Source organism: Apis florea, unplaced genomic scaffold (genome assembly GCF_048593485.1).
Source record: "Apis florea isolate Af1SG1 unplaced genomic scaffold, ASM4859348v1 contig_3170_pilon, whole genome shotgun sequence".
NCBI classification, from domain to species: Eukaryota; Metazoa; Arthropoda; class Insecta; order Hymenoptera; family Apidae; genus Apis; species Apis florea.
The window spans coordinates 4,548,289-4,570,940 of NW_028256714.1; the positions used below are offsets into that span (position 1 = coordinate 4,548,289).

The 22,652-nt window shown below is 41.1% G+C and overlaps 1 long non-coding RNA gene across 1 annotated transcript in view; it reads left to right on the plus strand.

Moving 5' to 3' along the window:
- LOC147657375 (uncharacterized) overlaps positions 1–22,652 on the plus strand; it is a 194,970-nt gene that overhangs the window by 91,938 nt on the left and 80,380 nt on the right. The gene's annotated exons all lie outside the window — the stretch shown is intronic.

Consider the following 22,652-nt stretch of genomic DNA (forward strand, 5'->3'; position numbering starts at 1 on the left):
ACCTCCGTCTTGCTCTCTCCCTCTTTCTCTTCCACTCTTCTCTTTCTCGCTTCTCTTCCTCGCTATTTTTCTCCTTCTTCTTCTTCTTCTTCTTTTTCTTCTTCTTCCTTCTCCTCGTTTGAATCGGGTCCGCCTAAAGTAAAGTCGGATATGTACTGTCGTTGAAAATTTTCACCCAGAAAATGTCTCGGCTTCTCACTGACACTCGCGTTTGAAACACTGTGTGTACGTGTGTGTGTGTGTGTGTGTGTGTGTGTGTGTATGTGTACGTGCGTGTGTATGTATATCGCCGCTCGAATCACCTCACACGATCTCTTCCTCGCGGCCGAGCCCCGAGAGACCCCGGTCCTTCTCTCGGCTTTATCACTCGCGATCAGATATCACAACGAACGACGAGATCCTCTTCTCTTCTTCCACCTCTCTGTGTAATCTCTCTCTCTCTCTCTCTCTCTCTCTCTCTCTCTCCCTCGTCGTCTTTTTTCGGCCTCGAAGCCTTCACCGAAATACGCGGCGAATATTTATCGTTTACCCGCTGGTGTCACCTTCAGCGTTCGTTATCTTCGCGGCTCACTGGTTCGACCGTACACGAATACAGTTCCCCCATCGATTCGATTTCCACAATTGGCGTTGTACACAACGCTGTAACCTCTCTATCCCGTTTTTCGAACGGAGAAATAGAGTTTGGATTATTATTATTTCGTTTCGAGGGACCACACCACTTATTACGCACTATCCCGTATTCGTCTCCGTCGCGGCCTCGCTACGCACTATTACGCGACACCGTTCCTCTCAGGAAGGGAGAGACGATTTTCACCTCTGATTCCACCGTTTTTCGCAAGAGACGAGACGACCGTTCCTGCTCTTTTCCTCACCTGGATACAGGAGGGAAGGAAGAGGGAGGGGGGGAGAGGAATACAGGAAGGGAGGAAGAGATAGGTTGGGGAATCGTTGCGTCGGGTCGAGAGCACACAGGGAAACGCGGCGAAAAGATAGGAGGGAGAACAGCGGCGAGGATCCTCTTCGAGGAGAACACCTCTCTCTCTCTCTCTCTCTCTCTCTTTCCTTCTTTTTCGGTTCGTCCTACAAGCACGGAGCCGCCTGACGATCGTCGATGATGTCCTGCCGCGGGCTCCGCTTCCTGCCGATCCTTCCTTCGACGATGGACATTCTTCTCTCTTCTCTTCTCCTCCCTCTCTCTCTCTCTCTCTCTCACACTCTCTACTCGTTCTCTCGCTCGCTCGCGCTCTCGCACTCTCTCTCGCTCTTCTCTCACGGGGACACTCGGTCAGCACCCGCGCTACACCGCTACGCGCTCGGGAGTGGCGGCTCTCGCGTCTAGCCCGGCCGTACCACCGCGCAAGCGCACTTCCTTCCTCCTCTTCCTGCTTCCCTGCCTACCTGCCGCCTCCCCGCCCGCTCACCTGCTGCCTCCCTCGTCCTTACTCTTTCGCCCGTGATTAGCCCTCCTAGTATCTGCCTACTACCACCACCTCTTCGAGAAACCGCCAAGGATGCTTTTCCACCTCGTCCTTTCGCTCTTCATCCTTCGCTTTTCTTTCCCTTCTTTCCCTTCTTTTCGGTCTCTTTGATCCGACGCTGGTTTTTCGTGGGCTGGTTTTTTTCGCCTGAAAGGGAAATTGTCGCGGACTCTGATTGCGGTATTTTTTTATTTATCCCTTGATCTTTGATTTCGGATTAATTAATTAAACTAGAATGTTATTTATATATATATATAGAATTTATCGAGTCAAAATTTTCGTGCACCTAATATTCATATAAATATATATGTGTGTATATATACACGGGTTGTGCACTTTTGTCACCGCTGTGTAAGAAAAATTTCCATCCCTTGAAAAAATTCGTACCGAGCATTGAAACTCAGCAGCACGAGGGTGCCCCTCGTTCCTCTAACAAAGAAACCCGTTCCGCGTTTAATCTTGAACTTTCCATTTCTGTTCTCTCCGGGAGGACGTGGCTTGTCCGGGGGTTCATTCAGCGTGTGTATCGCCGAGCAGCAGCAACAGCAGCACCGTTTTACGTCACAAAGACGAAATACGTGGCGTGACAAAAGTGGAGGAGCGGGTGCACGTGTGTATGCACGCCCACACGGTTGAGGAAAATCCGCGACACATCGGCCAATCGAGCATATAATGTAATCGAGGGACGCGGTATCCAAAGCTCGCGTTTCCCTTCCTGAAATATATCGCGAAATATTTATCTGCCAATAACGTGTCTAAATTTTATATTTTTCACGATGTGAAAATCTGAAACACAACAGTTTTCGATATTTTGATTCGACCCCACGTTTCGTTCCAATATTCTTTCCATCATCGAGTTAACCAAGTTGAAAAAGTGTAAAATAACATTTATTCGTAATTATTATTACACAGTCGAACGGTTACAGTCGTTCGATGCCTCGAGTGATAAATTCTCGAGGCAGCATCATTCTCGACTATTGAAAATTTCCATCCGCGTGATTCCGGAATCGGGACGTCTCTTCTCCTCTCCTCTCCCCCCTTGCGCGCTCGTCGGGATAAACATTGGATACGCAGTGTAAACGCGCGTCTGCGCGTGCACACCTGCGTACTCAAACCGTCAGGTATCCGAACCTTTCGATTCAATTGCTCGTGAAAAGCGTGTATCCTTGCGGCTGTTCCATTCGTTCAAAGCTTTTTCCATATTTTTTTTTCCCCCTTTATTTCCCCTCTTTTCGCTTTCGATCGTTCGCGTTCCTTTTTTTTCTTATCCAATTTTTTTTCTTCCCTCTCCTCCTCCGCCCCTAACCTTGCCTCGTTCCATCGATCGATCGATCGATCGTTAATTTTTCCTTTCTCCGATCGAAGGGTTGAAAATCGAGGGGAGCAGATTCTTTCTTCTTTTTTCTTCTTTTCCCTCCCCCTTATATGTATATTTTTAGATTTCAAAGGGATATATCGTTGATGCAGTTCTGGTTTTGTTCCTTGCTCGCACAATGGAACCGTGGTGGAGTAGGATGTGAAACGCGGGGACGTGTACGCGGGGAAGTTTTATTGGCCTTTTTTTTTTTTTTTCTTTTTCTCCACCGCGGAGAGCGCGGTCGGGAAACGGGATGCGACAACACGGGATGTTGCCTCAAGATCCGGTGGCGGTGTTTGGATTCCACGGGTTACGTGCATCCAAGTCTGAATTTTCGGGCGGTGGCGTTGGATTTCGATGTTCCCTCCTAAAGTTTCGTACACACACACACACACAGTTCGTAAAAAGGGGAAGAGAAACAGGGAGGCGGTGACACGCTGCGACAAACCACGTGACCCTTTACACCCTAAACAGTAACCCATCGATTTTTTTCCCTCGACTCTACATCGCTCCTTTTACCACTTGTTATTCGTTTTCCATGTTAATATCCGGCATTATAACGGCACGTCTCGATCTTAAAGATTTTGCGAGAAGGATCAAAACTTCATTCATTCCTAACATTCTCCCCTGCTCCTGTCACCCGCAGACACGTCGTCGAAAACACGAATCGGCGAGAAAGATTCACGCATCGCCGCTACTGTTTAACGAGATCCAGATCGAGGGGGTTAAACGCGTCCGTGTGTATGCACGAGGCTCGATAGAGTGCATACTCGAGCTTTGAGGGACACTTTTCCGTGCCTTCCATTGATTACAAAGGAGAGGATGCCGCAAATAACGACGCGGACGGTCCAAACGAGAATCTCGTTTCGACCGGTTTTACGTTGGAGGGGGAGGGTGTCGGTAGTGTTCGCGAATTAACCGAGCGCAAGGTTTCGCCCGGTGCATTCGCACGGCTGAATGATGCGGCAAGTGAGCCGCGAACGAGCGAGAGATAGAGGGGGAGAGAGAGAGAGAGAGAGAGAGAGAGAGAGAGAGACGGGGACATCCGATCGGTCGACAGGGACGGATGGGGAACAAGAGTCGATATTACGGTTCTCGAGCTGTTGGCCGCGCAAAAGTTCGTTCGACGGTTTAACGCTGGCATTTCGCGGCAACTCGAGAACCCATTGTCGAATCTTGGTCGCATATCGATCGATCCATCGAAACCAGGGAATACCTTTTCAAGGGCTCTATCCCTCCTATCCCCTGTCCATTCGCGTTCCCTTCGAGAACGAATCGGATAGAAATTCTTTTCACTTCGTTTGTTGTTCGGCCGCGAATCTTTCTGCGATTTTCGATTGCGAATTTTTCAAGGAATAATGTTAGTTTTGTTAGGAAATTTGGAGAGAAAATATTTTACGAAGAATCGCGATATCGAACGATATCTCTTCTCGATTTATTCTAATATCGAGGTATTTACGCGATGGCGTAATCGCAGTATCGCGAATAAAGGAATAATCGCGTTGGAGGAATTTTTTTTGGAGAAAATCAAATTTGAAAATTTATGAAGTGGATGTGGCGGATTTGGCTAATTCCCCGGATACGATAATCGCTCATCGAATTGGAACGAACGCGTTGAGTAAAATCGACTATTAATCGGATACGAGTAGAATAATCAACGATCGACCAGACTTATTTTCGTTTACAATACAACGTTAATAAAAATAACAATAAACCACGAGAAATGAAATTCGAATTCACGATTTTTGATACACACGTATGGACAAAGAAAGTTACAAGTATTTCCATTGATTCTCGAAACCGGCCCAACGTTTCCCGCGAAACGAATCGGTGAGAAGATCGATCGATCGTTCGAGAGATATATATTCGAAAGTATCTTTGCTCGACCTCCTCCACCGCGAGTTATTGCGAATCGGCGATTCCAACTCGCGATCTTTCGAAGTGTTTAACTCGCTCGTAATATTCAATTTTTCGAGCCTGAACACGGATTGCTTCTTTAAAAAAAAAGCTTCCTCGTCCAACTCTCTCTCTCGCTCGACGTCGATCGAGCCACTCGGTCAGCGACGCTATTATGATATTTTCTAAGGAGCGGTCGGTCTAATTTCCAACGATCCCCTCTCCCCAAACGTTTTTTTCCACCGTTCCCCCGAAGTCTACTTTAATTTCTTTCATCGCTTTGTTTCTCTTTCATAAACGCGGATTATAGCGGGGGGAGGGGAACGCTTTTGTCTACCCGTCGCGCTCACTTCTGGGTACATATTTACCCCCGTGGCGGCGGCTCGAATATAATTGCGATCTTGGAGGGGGGATGTGGCGGTTGTAAAAAGGGAAAGAGAGAGAAACAGAATTTCCGGGGATGAAAATAATCCTCGAGTGTCCCGCTGGGGGCGCCCTCCGTAAATTCCTCGATTCGTCGAATTCGCAGGAGGAATACTCTCCTCCTCCCCCTTCCGTTTCCGGGACGGTGCGTTTAAAACTCGCGAGGAATTGGAAATGGAATAAGGAGGAGGAGGAAAGATCCGGCTCGACCCTTCTTGCTTAACGATTCCTCCTCCGCTCGATCTCGCGGAAACGAAAGGAGAAAGAGGGCGGCTCGCGACAGGGAACTGTCGAACCAACGATAGAAAAATATTTGAGGAGAGGCTCGATAAATTTCTTTATTCCACCAGTTTGGAAAATTGGATTTTATTCGAAATAAGGATCCGGACGAAAGCTAAAAGCTCTGGAGACGCGATCGATCACCCGAATCCGAATCACACAGGTTCGACACACGGGAGTGTTATTTCCTTCTCGACGCGGGGATGCTAATTAATAAAGAATTGTAGAACTGTTAATAACGTGAAAAATTCAACGCGTCAATTCCTCTCTGTTTCTAGAAAAAAGGAAAATCTTTGGTGCGAGGGGATTGATCGATCGAAGGAGTGAGAAATTTTCGTTGAATTTTTGAAACAGAAACGGAGGCGAATAACCGAGTCGGTCTCGTTCTTTCACCGCCGATCAACTCGAGAGTATTATACGGACAGAGATTTCTAATTAAGCGACGTCTTTTGTCATTGCGAGACGAAAGTATCAAATATAAAATACCGCCTCTAATTAAGAGACTAACGTTTAATTAAAAGAAGGGGAAAGGTGTCTTGGACGATCGTGCATCTCGTTCCGTGTCGATCCTTGTCGACAACTTTTCTCTGGGATCGAAAAATATCGACGAATTAACTGGCATTGTTCGTTAACGAGTTAAGAAACAAATCGATCGAATTGTATTTTATATAAGAATAATAACATAAAAAAAGAAAAAAAAACGAAGAATATAATCAAAAATTTCGTGAATTAGAATTGAAACGTGTGAACGATTGTCATTGCGGTGGTTCGATCGGTGAAACGATTGCCGATGCTGGCCTGTTTCCATTAAATGGGCATATTCTATCAAAACGCGTGTAATTAATACGAATATGTCGATGGTGATCGAGTTTAAACCTTAAAGGTCGTCGCCCATTTGACAGGGGCGCAATTAATCCACACACATTCGTATTAATTACGTGTATTTTAACGAGAAAGTGCGCCCGTTTAACAAAATACAGCATCGATGCACAACCTGGATCGCCTGGATATCGAATCAAAATGTTTTGGTTGCTCGTACGTGCTGCTCGCGTATTGGTAAATAAGCGGTCCGTTGGCAAAATGAAAAATTATCACGAAAACTTAATAGAATTAATTCGGAAATATCCACTTTTCCATAAATACAAATCATACGAGAAACGAAACGAAAAGAGATTTTGCAAAATCGAACAATAAAATTGAACGATCGTGCGTATCTTAAAATTCAAAATCATTAGCAACGATTCGATCTTGTTTCATCCACAGACAATAGCTGTAGTCGTAGCCTCCTATTACGTGGAACGTCGAACGTTGCAACGTTGCTATTAAATGGACTGTGAATACGTGGATGCTGATCTGGTGCTGATCAAGCATCGACCTCGATCTTTAAACTTAAAAATTTCGAGAAATAATTCATTTTCGATTCGTTAATTCAAGATACCACCAAGCCTATGTATAATCTCTGGAACGTGTTCCTTCTCGTTTTACAATTCTGCGCTCGCCAGTTCCGCTTCGACATTCATCACAAAGCGACACGTGCAAGTGTCATTTTCTCTCTCTCTCTCTCTCTCTCTTCTACCTCGTCCATCTCTCTATTTCACTCCCTGTCGATATATCCGTCTCTGTTGCACGCATCTATGTCCAGCAAACCCGTGTAATTCTGTATGCATTTTTCTCTTTTTTCTGTATTGTACATAAGCACAGCATAGAATCTCCATTATCTGAATATTCGAACTCGTTGTAAACGTGTACAATGATAAATATAAATACAAATAACGTATCTTCTTCGGACGCAATTTTATTCCACTCGACTTTATAGATTAAACAGATTCGTACACCTTATCTTATTAATCCCTCGTTATGTTCGGGCAATGGAGTATTTCTTGCACCACCAGTTTCCATAAAGGAAGACAGGAAGCTAGGCAAGCGAGCGATATAATTCACACGGGCCCAGAGTAATTTCCCCCTCCCTTCCTGATATATATATATATACATCCTGACCACGGTATTTGTTTTCTAACAGTGTTATTTGCATACAGAGTGTGATTTCGTTCGCGATCTGGAACAGCTCGTGACACCGCGACAGGATTTATCTTGCTGCGCGTGAAAAAGTGCAACGTGTGTTACGGTGTAATCGTGTCGGTGGTCGGGTATATAACGAGGGAAACTCGCGTTCAAAGCGCGTTAACCGGCGTCTGATATTTATCCACGCTGTGCTGATATTAACCGTTGTTTTCGTCCGTTTATTTCGGTTAATAACACAACCGTGCGTGGTGTCTCTCTCGTCGCCAAATTAAAATTTCGCCACGGGAGGATCACCGAAATACTAATTAAATTGGAACGCGCTTTTGTTCGCCTTCTGCACGAATCTTTTGTGATCAAATTATCGAAAGAGTCGATTATCTTCCATCTCCTTCGATTATTTATTCTTCACCGATATTTTTAATCGTCTCCAGCGTTTTTCGATTAAATTGTTGGGCAAAAGGTTCAAAACGGCTTGTCTTTGCCACATCGAAAGTAGGATATCGAGAAAGAGAGAGAGAGAGAGAGAGAGAGAGTTCTTCAGCGAGTAGTATGGGTCAGTGGTCAGGCTCACGCGGTATTTTCAACCCCTTTAATGGGCCAACTTGGGTACAGTTGTTTCGATTATAACCACCCTATTCCCTCTAAAACCCTCAGAATTCTCGTGAAGTAACCGGTTCATGCCCGTAACGTTTACTTTTATCATCATTTACGTACGCATCCATCAGTTGAAATGGAAGGGAAAAAATCGATCTAGTTGTAGGACGCGTTGTGATTTAAAAAAAAAAAAGAGTTTCCCTAATTTTGGAGGAAGGGGAGATGAGAGTTTCTCACTCGCTCGTTTTTCTCTCTCACCGTCGAATTATAAGGAAACTTTGGACGAGATCAGTGATCCGTTTTTCCGACTTCTTGTCTGACTGGTTTTAAACGCTTACTACTTTCAATACAATCTGTTGTAATGTTGACGCAGGGATCGACATTTTTCAATTTAGGTCATTGAACTCGTTTCAAAGATTGAATGGGGATAATTGTAATAAAGGTTTCGCGATTCTTTTGTTCTCGTAATACCTGTATATATATAATTACAAGAGCGCTACAAATACTATTTGTTCCATACACTATACAGGTTATTGTTATCCTATTTACATTTAAATATTTAGATGGATCGATTGTTTGCTGTGTAGATTTCAGATGTAAGCAAATAATAAATTTATAGAGAATTTGTTTTATTCGTTAAATATTAAATTATTGATGATATTGTGTGTATTGTACACAAGTAATAATTTATCGAAATATTTAATATTACGAGGAGAACAGCGGAAGTCTTTTAATAAATCGTGAAAATAAATTTTTGATTCGGATTAATTTGGCCGGCTTGATAGCCTCGATATTAAAACAAATGATTTGTTTATACGTAATATCTCTCGTTTATTATTATAAAGGATTATATTTATTATATATTTATCTCTGAGGATACAATTTATTTTTACAATAATAATATATGAACATTTTCGTCCCGAATTCATAATCACAACGATAGAAGAAATGAATATTTATTTATCCAAGTTATTTTTAAATCTTTTCTTTTCTTCTCTTTGCGTCTGGTCGTGGCATCCAGCAACGAATAATTGAAATCCATTTTATTACTTATTCAAAGTAAGTTTACTCCAAGTTTCTTATATTATTTCTACATCTCTATCGTTATGACGCAATCGAAAACACTTCAAATCCTCGTGGTTATCCTCGTGCGATAAATTATCTTCTTTGAAAAATCGCAAGATAAACCAGAACAAATTCTATTGAAATACGCAAAAGCATTTTTATTATTACAGTGGAAACAAAAAAAAGCGTTCATTAGACGAGAAAACGAATTGCAATAATTATTTTTATTGCGATCTTCGTTTTATTCAAGTTTTATCTCTTACATTTCGATATTTAAAAAATCCATAGACGCATCATCCAAGCACACGAGATAATTACACCTAAAACAAATTTCACCTAATTAGAGAAACGAAAGGGGGAAACGAAAGAAAAAGAAGAAAAATCTCCAAAACAAATATATACTTTCAATAATCAAAGAAGAAAACTCTTCTTTCAAACGTTTCTTTCAATCGTAATAAACGAACAATCAAATTTCGGAACAAAAATAAAAGGACGAGATGAGACAAGGGAGATATTAAATTAAAAATAACTTTCAATACACGTTTCCCCCCACTTTTTCCCCCACTGATCGCCCCTTTAACCCTTTAAATCACCGAACAGTATCCGTCCCAAATCACCCGTGCGCCTCACAAACAAACCGAATTACTAAATCAAATTAACGCGGCCGATCGAACGTATCAGCAAACCCTCCGGATTCGACCACCCCTCCCCTCTCCCCTCTCGAGATCTACAGTCGCCAACGGATCCCCCGGTAATGGAATCGAGTTCAATATGTACTTGTAGATCCAAGTCAAACGCGAAAGATCAGATTGCTAATCAGAAGTGTCGACGATACTTATCATATTCTTTTTTTAATCTCCAATTTAATATAACTACAGGACGCACAGGACGAAGCCCTTATTTCGAAGCGTATGAAAATTGTTTGGAAGCTTTCAAATTTCCAATCTCACTTCGACATTCATGCATTCATCCAGATCCAATTGTAATCCATTCTCTTCGACAGCTGTTTCTCGGTGCTCTTCGAATCCGCTTCGATCCCATACGCAAAATTTCTGGGCCCTCTCCCACCCCTCGGTCGGGATCTCGCCGATGACGTTATCATTATAGCGTGGCCGTTATTAGCGTAGCGTGGAGGAACGACGCTTGCGCGAGAGATCAAAACGAGCGGGTTCTATGTCGCCTGGGATGATGGCTCGTGGCCCGTCTATTGATCTTGGCCACCGTTGCGCGCTCTCCTCGTGCGCGTTGCTCGCCACGTCCCGCCTAACCTCGAAATGACGAGCCGATTCCAAGATCGAGTTGATCGAACGTTAATCTTCTTGGCTAGCTTTATCCCCTTTTCTTACTGAGAATCCGTTTTGTCTTGTTAATTTTAGGGTAAGGTAAACTTTTGTTTTTTTACGTTTAGGCTTTTTTTTTTTTTATTAAGGATTTGTTTCTTGGTTATTTGTCGATTTAAGGTAGGGAGAGAGAGAACGAGAGAGTTCTCTTCTTCGTTCGAGTTATCCTTCTTCCTTTTTTTGCACTGTTTTTCTTATTCAGGATCCGTTTCCTATTCGGTATTTCGTCTTATTAATTTAAGATAAGGGATGAAACGTGGTAAACTTTTTTATCTTTTTTATTCGTCTTGTTATTTTGTCTCATTAATTTGTTGTCAATGTTTTATCTCTTTTATTCAAGATTGGTATTTGTTGATTTAAGGAAGGATGAGATATTTTCAGTGACGAGTTAATATCTTCTTGTTGTTGATTCAACAGTTATCCTCCTCTTCTTATTATTTGTTTCTTATCTTTTCTTATTCGAGGTTTGTTTTCATATCGCCTTGTCAATTTAAAATAATATTTTCCGCGATGAAACGAGTATTACCTTCATAATTTTTGAATTAAATGATAATCACTTTATAATTCACAAAATTGTTAAATAATACGGATAAAGATCGATCACTTGGCAATTTATATATACTTTTTGTTTTATTATATTTAAAAGAAACCGTGTTCACCGTGGAAAACAAGCTCGAGAAATATTATCGAATCTGGCCTTATTTGAGGAATCGAATAAAGATACAATTAACGATGATATCGAGTGTGATCACGAAAGTGTAAAACGCAATTTCTTTTTTTTTTTTTGGATGGCGATTCAAGTTTTGTCGCGGACTTGAAACTGACAGCAAGCAGTTTTCGGTTTGTTAAGCAGTTTTTCTGTGCCCGGTGTGTTGCGGTCGGGTTCAAGGTGTCGAGTTTGTAAGGATGGTTACCGAGGTTTGCGGAGTAGTTTGCACTTTGTCTAGCGCCTGTCCGTTCCTTTGAAATTAATCCCGCTGAATTTTTCTTATTTAGCCTCGCGCCGGATCCAGATTTATCTCCCCCTGTTCGTCCCAACAGAAAAATGTGCACCGAGATACAAGATTTCCTTTTTTTTTTTTCCTCGAAAATCCTGCCCCAATTATCCTTCACTTGTTTGCGATTTTCACACACGATTCATACTCGTTGCCAATGATAAATGGCAATGCTTGACAGTATTCCTTTCAGTGTCGTTTATCATTGAATAAATAGTTGCATAGAAAGGCACGAATGGAAAAAAACAGAGCGAGCCTTCGGACGAGTAGAATGCGAGCGTAGCTGGGCAAGTAGAATAAGTCAGTCGCGATCGGACAAGTGGAACGAACCAATCTAGTCAAATAGAACGCACAGATAGATCGTGTAAAAAGAAGAAACGGAACGAACAACTGAAACAACCGGATCAAACCTTCTCTCTTCTCAGATTTTAAACGATATTGAAAACAGATATAACAATAATTTTCCCTCATTCTTCGAAACGCACGGATTTCAATTTCAAAACGGCGAAGAGCGATTTTCCTTCCCTCGAAATCGGAACGTATTTGCCTCGAACTTGTTTTGCCCGAATTTCCGGCTGCAACAAAGTTTCCAGGCCGTTATTCAGAGTTGAGCATAGAGTCCAGCCATCAGGATCGTCCGCAATGGCCATCCCTTCGTTTCACGGGCCCCCAACTTGGCCTCGTAATATCGCGCGACACATTTCCTCCTCGCCAGGATTCCTCCAATAAATAAGATTGTCCAATTTAACTCCGCCAAGGAATAATCGTGAATCACTAATTAAAACGAGGGAATAATTTCGAGGGTCGAATTTATTCGATCGAACGATTTCTCCAAATATCCCTCGCGTTCTTTATTGCTTCTTTTTTCCATTCTCTCTCCCCGATTTTATCTAAAAGTGCAGATCAAGTCGAGATCAATTATTTCTCTCAAAGTTTTCTCTTCTCCATATATATATAAAATAAAAATTACAAATCTATCCTTCTTTCCTTTCAGTACACCTTCTTGCACACCTATTATTTCGATCTGTATTCACGTCCCGTACGTATCCCTCGACACGTTTATCTCCCCTTCCCTTCCTATATATATATTTATCCTCGTACAGCCGATTTATAAAACTATTTTTCCCAGAAAAATTTTTCTGCAGTTTTTCTCTCAATCGATACGAGTTTACGAGTTGCTTGTACGCCGAGAAATGAGTAATACGTCGAAGAAACGCGAACGCATAATAAATTCCCGAAGGGGCGTAAAAAAGAAGGAAGGAGGGGGGCGCACACGATCTTACGTCTCCTTTTCGCCTTTGATTTAAATCGTGATTTTCCATGTGTTTCTCGATCCACTAAATTTCACGCGTGCTAGCTTGATCCGACATGTATACAGGAAGGAAAACGCAATATAATCATTCCTTTCCACAAATTTGATCTTTGTTCTCGCGAGAAATGACGAGCAGAGATCGAAATCCTGTAAAAAGTATTAACTTTCTCTCGTATGCAACTTTGAATCTATTCCAGAAATCAGATTCCAGAAATCGTATATTTATCGTACAATATTAACTTTGTAATTTCCTTTGCCAAAACGTGTATGCTTCAAGTTACTTCGTTAACATTAAAAAAGAAACATAGGGCGTGCTATTAATTCGATAACCACGTTGGATTTTCTTGGGATACGAGCAGCTTGGAGAAAAATCATGGCCGCCAAGAAGGAGAGAGAGAGAGAGAGAGAGGCGAGATCCTTGTAATGGGCGGAAGTGTTATCGTTCACCGCGATGGGCCTGGATAAAATCGAGGTGGCCGTGCAGACAGACGTGCACAGATGTTATCGTGTAGGTGTGCACGCCTTGTCGTCGTTCCATTATCCGTTACGCGGACAACCGATAAATGAGGAGATAAGGGAGGAGTTCGAATCCTATCTACCCTCGAAACGATGAATTTTTAAGGGCGCTCCAGCGAATCGCTTAATTAAGCGATCCCCGATTAATTCGTTCATTCATTATCGTCTCATTTATTCCTCCTTCTCTCTCTCTTTCTTTCTTTCTTCTTTACAACGGGTTGAAAATAATTCCCAACGACTTTCTCCCTCGTCGATCCTCGTTTATTGCTTGAATATTGTTAAACAACGTTGCACAGGGATTAAATAAGCGAATCTTATGGACTTCTGTTTCATGTTTCCAACACGTATTGATGCTTGAGAATTAATCTTGAGAAGGAAATTCGGTGTAATTGTTGTTGGTTTTGGCAAATAACCGCCTCGGATATCTCAGACTCAGTCAGCAGGAAGGGAATAAAGCCTGCCTTCCATGTTTAAATTTATTATTGGTTACAGCAACAACGTAATGTATTGGCTATATTTTATCGAGGTGTCAACGAAAGCAATGTTTACATTGTTTTATCCTTATCGAATTTAATTCTCGTATTTGTTTCTCGAGCATGGGACGATTCCTCGATTCTTTCATTGTGATATTTAAAAATATCATATCCTTTGCCAAAAATGATACTATTTTACTACAAGCGTTCGAGGCCGATAATCAAAAATCCTATTCATATTAAGTTTCAAACATCTTTCTTACATCTGTCGAGATGATCTATTCGAGTAAACGATTGAGACTACTTAAAAAAAAAAAAAAAAAGAAAAAGAAAAACTCACAGTCGAGAAGAAGAAAGGCGTTTATCCAGAGGAGGAAAGTTATATATATCCGGTAACATCTACATGAAGGAAGGAAAGGCCGTGGACTCGCCTAGGGCGGAAGTATTCGGCACAGAGGATGCAACAGGCACGACGAGGCCTGGTCTGCTGTGTATATGTATATATATCTATATATATCTATATATCTATATACAGCGGTCGGCCGGTCGGCCGATCGGCACCTGGCTCGAATCGCAGCGATGATTTTCCAGCCTCCGAGTCCATCCCCTTTTTCGTTTGCTTTTCTTTCCCCAGGGCGTGGCGCTCAACAGGCTTGGAATCCGGCCAACTTTCTGCCTTTCGCTCCCCCCCCTCCTCCCCCCACGTGTCCTTTCTTCCATCCCTTCCCTCTCCTTCCCACCCACGGAACAACAACAGAAGGGAGAAGGAAATTAAGGGCGCTCTATCGACCTTATTCCCTTCGCGCTCACGTACCGGGTGGTTCGTAAGTGCGGGAGATTCGAAATGTGAAAGTGGAAATGATGGAAGGAGATAATGGAAAATAAATGAATACGCGATATATGGTTTTCGGTTGACGAAGCTATCGATTAGGTCTCCTTCTGACGAGTTTCGAACGAATTTGAAAAATGTCGTGGAAAGCTGTTGTTTTTCTTTTTGTTTTCTGTTTTTCGTATATAAATTGGATTCGCCGGTTGGCTTTGGTTTTCCAGATATTCGGGGAAAAATTTTCGTACTATATATCATTGGATTCTGTTTATCGCATGCCTCCACGACAATATACGCGTTAGTATGCGATAGGAATGTCGAATAATCAAATTTTTTTTAATAATCGGCCTCACCACTATCTTCGCTCGATAATCGATGAAGCATCGGCCTGGTGGTGGAAAAAAATCTCAATTCGACTCAATTAATCGCGATATTTCAATATCGATGGACAATTTAAACTGTTGGCAAAGGAACAACGTTAAAAATATTTCATTTCTATAAAGAAATTTATATCTCTTTTTAATTAAAAATCATCATTCATCAAAAAATAAGTAATCGATATCAAGCATCACAAGATCATCTATTTAAATACACGGTCACACAAACCCAACGTATCACCTCCTTTCAAAAACCATCACGAAACCTTGTACTCGTGACGACAGCTGAAAACTGTTCTGAGCCCTCTGATGATAAAAAATCGCATTGTCCCAGTCAAAAAAAAAAAAAGAAAAAAAAAAGAGAACGAGAGACATTCTTGGAAATATATATTCGTGCGCTTACGAATCACCGCGTGTATACCGCGACCATTATATCACGTTACAACGCGAATACGTTGCACAGACACGGTTTCTATTCGCATCCCTCGGTGAATCTATTGCTCCAACTCGCATCGGGCGCATCCGGACGTATTTATGCGCGCGTTTATAGTGCGCCCGCTCGAAAGCCGCACGGCCACTAACTAACTTCCTGTTGTTTGCACGGTTTCCCCTCGGCCGGAATTGACCTCGAGTCCGTGGTGTCGAATGTGATTAAAGTTGGCGCGCACCGAAATTTCGCACAGGCTGGGCAAAATTCGGTTGTCAATCGATCCGCGTCGATGTTGCACCGCAAAGCGATGTTTCTATCATCTCCTGCCTTCTATCATTTCTTCGAAACGAGATGATTATGATTTTTCGATATTTCTTCCGAACGAATATCATCCTTGCATGGAAAACAATAGCTTCAATGTCAAAATACTTTGGCGTATTGTCTTCTATTTTATTTCATGGTCTCCAGATATTTGAAAAGTAATAACTCTGCCGATTAAATAATAATAAATCGGTCATCTGGATGGACCCTCCTCAGAGTTTCTATCGACGATCGCGGCAGTGTGGACGTAATGAAGTGGGGGACGATTGTTTCTTTTTCGCCTCGATACGTAACGAGATACGTTTACCCAGGTTATCTTGCAAACTGCGAGTAGCCGGTATTAACGACCACAATGGAAGTTATCGGTCCCGCGACTTCCGAGGTCTTTGCCTATCGAGTTTCACGAGTATTGCGTTTCACCGGTGGCGATATTGGATACCTGATTTAAGCATCTTTAATAGCGGTTCTCATGATCTCGATGCAACTGATATCGGCCACTTGGACCGCCTTTAATGGACAATAACGGGAGAATTGGATTTACATACGTATTGCTCGAGTCACGTTTGTGATCTCCAAGAGATCGCATTCGATAGGAAATTTGTACGATTGGTGGCCACAAGTGACTCGACTCGAGAAAAAGGGATTCGCGAGATCGAATGTTTTAAATGAAGTAAAGCACGGTTGGTTGGGAAAAAGGAGGAAGAGGAATCGGATATGATCGATCTCGATGAGCACCGCTTGCGAACTCGACGGATTCCAAGCTTCGTAACAGAATCTAGGGTTTTGATTAAAATCACCAGAGATATTCGAACCCGCCCAGAGATATTTGGTGCTCAAGAGAATAGATCAGAATCGTCTAGATTCGGACTAGTATGTTCCAGTTGGAACGTGCCCAAACTAAGCCCGGGCTAAAATAATTCAACGGGCTCGAGAAATTCCTCGGCATCGCGCTCAAAATATTCGAGGAGAACGATAACTCGAACGTCTCAAAGGACTCGATTTGATTCATTACAGAGTCGGGGGAGCGATCTGGAGAAGGCCGGCTCGAGACCAATTTTAGACGAGGCAAGATTGGGTTGCAACCCGCAAGCAACCGGGACAATCATCTTAGATCGGCCCACTTTGATTTCTTCTGTTCCTGCATTAATTTATCCTTCCGCGAGTTTTTTGTTTCTTTGATTCAGCATAAATTTCTGACAATGTTAGACTGACATATGTTAATGTTTTCAAATTTTTTTCTCTTGTTGGAGTAAAGAAAAAGAAGAAGTTTCGAGATATATCATATATTTTTGACAGCATCCTTGATTTAAATTGCTCGATGATATAAAAAAATAAAGGTTGATGTAACGATGTTCAGAAATCTTCGTTCAGAATCGTGACATGCGACTTAATAACTGAGGTAAGATCAAATTTGAAAGGGTGATAAAGGGTGACACGGTATAATTAAAGAAAGAAGAGAAAGGAAATCGCGGAAGAATAGAACAGGAAAGGAGACGCGCAACTCCTATCTTCATTCTCTTACTTGAACTCGTTAGTAAGGATAATTAGCGGATCCTGCGTCTTGTACGATGTTAAGAAAGGAGAAACGTGTTTTTGATAGCGCGTACAAGATGCAAGAACAAGTTCGAAGTAAATTATCTAATCACTTTTTATACGCAATTACATTTCAATCTCGCTACTTTAAATCGTTCAATTTTCAATTTTCGCCCTTCTTTTAGAATCACAAATTCTCTTCTCTTTCGAAAGATAATGTAATATCAACGATAACAAATTCGGCTCGAATTTCGCAATACATTCGCGCATGATGATCGTTCGCGTTAAAAAAAATTCCGAGGGGCACGATTAATATTAAGAAAGAAGAGAAATTTTGCTGGAGAATTCGAGGGTCGGCCGTTGTAACGCGTGTTCCTGAAGCGGAATTGAAGGACTCACGAAACGTCGAGCCGCAATTGGCGCCGGCTTATCGCGCCGTCGTATCGCGATTCCTTATCGACAAGTGCCCGCTCGACAGGTAGCGTGCTTCTTGCCGCGCCACTTCAAAGTCCTCCTCGACGTGACTATCGGAAATAGATACTCGCAATTCCCTAGACAATCGAGATTCCCCTCGATTATCGCGTATAATTCATTCCTCCTCCTCGTGGGAGAGGTTCGAGGAAGGTTGAAAAATTGAAAAAGAGAATATTCTTTCAAAGAGAACGTTTGCTAACAAGCTTACAAGTTGGAATAGGATTTTTTCCCGATCGAATCGCGTGTTGTAGAGTTGTTGGGATAATTGGTTGGAATTATTTGGAACAATTTTTGGAAACAATTAAAACGCTTGTATGTAACTTTCAGTGGTGTAAGCTTGCATAAGTAAGACGTCATATCATCGTCTCTCTCTTTGTCTTGGAACTCTGTCGCGTTTTCTTTAGAAAATTCTTTAGAGAGAGTCGCGAATTCGAAGATGGAAAAATTATTATTTTGAGAAAGGTATTATAAGAATTAGAAAATGAAATTCTACGAGGAAAAATTAAATGCTCTCGAACAGTTTCTTTCAATTCTATACTTTTCTTTATTTTCTTTTATAAAATCACGTTCAATTCGGTGATATGCATTACAAAATATCGAAATTTCTCTCTTCATTCGACCCCTTTCCTATAATTCTTATTATGGAGGAACACCATGTACTTTGTCATCTCAACTGCATCATTGTCCCAAACTATCGTCACCTGTGTGTCACACAAAAACACCAAAAACCCATTCTATTACGAATACAAATGCAAAACGTGTTTCTCAAATTAACCGCGAAGGAGAGGAATCGGCGGGAGGAAAAGGAAGGTTGTTTCGAGAAGGTATCGAAGAGGGTGATGGATCGAAGGAATGACGGCGGCTGTGTTCGGGAAACGCGGAAACTCGTTAGAAGGATTTCACGGCGGAACGAGGCCGCGCGCGGCGGCGCAAAGTATCGAGCTATCGATTTCACGGCTCGCCGGCTCGCCCGATAAGGTAGCCCACCTTTCGCCTCCCCGCGTCTCGTCCCCGGCCAACGTTCGACCTTCGCTTGCTCGAACGATCTTAAACCGTTTCGGTGATCACCGTTCCTCTTCCATGGAAAATTTTTACTCCAACCACTTGTCCTCTCTCGAGGAATCGCTCTAGAATCGTTTCCACCCTTTCTCTCGGATTGGTTAATCCCGTTGGAGGATTTTCTGGAGAGAAACTCGTTTCAACGAGTTAAGATCTCCAATTTTTTAAATCGAGATTTAAAAACGATTTAACGATTCCCCGAGATCGAAGACTAACAGGCGAAGAAAGGATCGAGATCGAAACGATTCGATAATCCAAAAAATTCGTAATATCGAATTACAGCCTGCTCCTCCTCTGAAGGGATGAAAGGGGGTGGGCATTAAATCGAAAGTGAATCGGTGAATGATCATTGCGCGCGGAGGAGGGGGGGGGGGCGTGCGGAGCGGAGCGAGGGATAATTAAATAGAGAGACAAGGAACAAGGCGTCGATCGATGCACGAGATAATTTCTCCCCCCCTCGATATATCGATCGCCCCTTTCTCTTTTCAGCTTCTATTTTTTTTTTTCTCTCCCTCCACCTCTCCTTTTCTCAGCCGTGGTTCGATATCGTAGACGGCCTGAGACGGGATCCATTTTTAGCGATCGCGACGACGATGCTTATCGCGTGATACAGCTCCCTCCTCCTCCTCCTCCTCCTCCTTCTATCCCACGCGAAACTCGTGGAAACGAGCGTGTACAGGGGGAGGGTTTTAAGCTCTTCTTCTTCACCTGTCGCGAAGTTAGCTCTCGCGAAAATGCCGGCGGATTACGGCTTGCGGCCGTGCAACAACAAAAGGGGGCCAAAGGTAAATTCTGAAATCCCTCCTCTTCTTCCCTTCAATGGGAATTAATCAATGGGAATTGTGCGGTTAAATCTTGTTGAAGCTTGTTCGAGTCGGATGCTAATGGATCGTGCAAAATAATTTGAATTTATTTGAATTCGCTTCATTTCGTTTATTTTTAAGTAGTGACGGTGTGAAATCGAGTTGCCAATTGTAATTGTGTTGGAATAATATATAGAAGAGCAGAGCAAGGAAAATATTAAAGTACGTTTGTTAGGATAAATGAATTATACAAACGTGTATATTGTATTACAAATTTCGTGTTACTCTTTGCACTTTGTGTTTTGGTTTCGCGATCGAGGGGGAGGAAAATTTGAAAGATGGATCGATCTTTCGTTTGTTTCTTCCTTTCTCGAACGAGCGGGGTAAAAGGTAAAATATTCTGTGTGTTGTTGCATTGAAGGTAACTGGAATTATTGTTGTTTGTTTTTTTTTATTAAACAATAAACAAATTAAGGTAAGATAAGATATTATATTGTATTATTAAAATCTTTGAACTTATTGGAGAATAAGGAAGCTCGAATGAATTATCGTTATTATTATTTTTTTACATTAGATATATTGTATTACAAGAAATTGGAATTATATATAATTCTTATAAGATTGATTTCGTTAATTTGTATTCGATGATGTTAAATATAATTCGATAAAGTACTATGATTTGAAACGTAAGTTTAATTGGGAATGTATATTTGAAATACATGGCTTGAATAAGATGGATCGATCAAAATTCATCGAAAATATATTCGTGCATTTGCCCTGTGCCCGGATAGATTTTTCATTAATTCGTGATACGAATTAACGTTTCACGATTAAGTAACAGGTTTAGTAGCTGCTTTATCATGCTATTAGTACACGATGAATTTAAATTATCTATCTTGGAAAGTTTGACAGCAATTAGATTACAATTAGATACGTCTTCTCCAGACGTTCACTATTTGGATTGTTTTGTCTTTGCATCGAATCTTATATATATATATATAATTTAGAGATCGAACACGATTCGAGGACGATCACTTTCTCGAGCGACAAAACAACACGTTTAAATTGTCGACTCGACAGGTTACAAACGTTAATTTCATTATCAGCATAATAAATAAATCTTTCCTTCCATCCACTTCATTATTGCCCCGTTTGTCATCCAAGTCGCTCTATCAAAAGCGAATTTTACGAATGCAACGAAACTACTAATCAAAAACGCGCACGATATATAAATAATCTCAATATCGATTCATTATAATAAAATTTGGGAATAAAATTTGGGAACAAACGTTTCAATTTATATCCTCATCCCTTCCCCTACTCGAATCATCGGCCACGACACTTTGTATATCATAAATCGTAAATGGATCGATAGATAACACGCGTTGCAGATCAACCAGTTCGACTGTTATCCTTCGAAATCGCGACGCATCCAATTTGATATTCGGCCGATAATTCAACGTCGCCGTGAAAAAGGAACGAAATAAAAAATGAGCCGTACATATAAATAAGCTGGAGAGAGAGAGAGAGAGAGAGTGGAACAATTTCTCATTACGAAGAGAGAAGAATAATAATCGCAACGGGGTTGAATTTATTTTATTTATCTTTATTGCCACGGCCGGAGCCGGCAATAAAAACTATCCCGGTTTGCCCGGTTTAGTTTATCGTTCACCCCTCCCACGTGATATCAAACATCCATGCAACTTCCTTTTGTAGCCGGCCAAGAAACTCGAATTGTTCGAAAACAAAAGCCAAAAAAAAACCGTATATTTACGCGGCTCTCGGAAAAAACTGTCGAAAAAAAAAAAAACGTTGAATTATACAGGATGTTTTTGGAACGAGCGGAGGGATGCAACTTTGAAAGGTTGTTTAGGGAAGGAGTGGAGAGGTGTAACGCGTAGGAAAAAAGAAATGTTGCGCGGTTTGGAAATTTCACGCAAATTTCAATCTTTGAGAAACGAGAGAAAGAAGAGCGGGAAATTGAATTGATTCTTTCTTTTTTTTTTTTAATCGCGTTTAATTACCATAGAATTTGGATTGTTCGAATACGAGACGAGTAAAGTGTACATGTATCGGTTGTTTCGTTGAAATTTCTTTCCAGTTGCGTGAACGAGAAATTTTGGAGAAACATTAAAATTTTATTGTCGAGATAAGTCTGATCCATTTCGGTGTGGATAAAAAAATTGGTATAATAATAATAATAAAGAAAAGGATATTTTTAGGTTACTTTGATGTTTGAACATATTTTGATACGTCATTCGATTCAAGATGATAGATTCTCTGTATGTATGTACGCGAGATCGGTTCATCTAACGCGAGATTAAATTTTCTGTAACTTGAAAAGTGAGCTTCGACGAATATTTCTGCATACTTTTGTGCTTGTCTTAGTCTATAGAATCATCCTTCAATTCCTTATCTACTTCGTCCATATACTTTGTACAGGATAATAGTCTAGATGACATTTTCATGTATTATACATTCCATACACGTTCTATTATTTAGATAATAATTTTTAATTCGTTAACTTAATCTTTTAATTTATTTAGATGAAAGAACGTATACGAAAAAAAAAAGAAGAGAATAAATAAAGTAAATTTGAGGATTCGAACTTTTATTCCACGGATTAAAATTTTATTTCGTTTCGATTCGAAAGTTTGTTGTTCACGGTAATTATATTTGTTTCAAAGTTAATTCATTTCGAAGCGGAAACGTTATTTTATTTTATAAAATTTGTCAACGAGAAATTAAAGAAAACCGCTTAAGGCCACGATAAATAGAAAAGGAAGAAAAGAGATATTTTTCTACTTCGAGATATAACGAGAAACGAACATTGAATCGCTTTTATTCATCATCTCCCCCATTCGATGGATATTATAAATAAGAAATAAAACCGTGATACATTTCCTATTCATTAGAGATCGTGTTAATTTAAAATTCGCATTTCAGTATTTCCGCGAAATGTAGCAGCAAGTTTGAAATACCGAATATATCGCTTTATTATAATGAATTGTATCATTACCCTAATTATCTCTCGTACATCCATATAATTCCCCCTCCTCGCTCTTACGAATAGAATCAT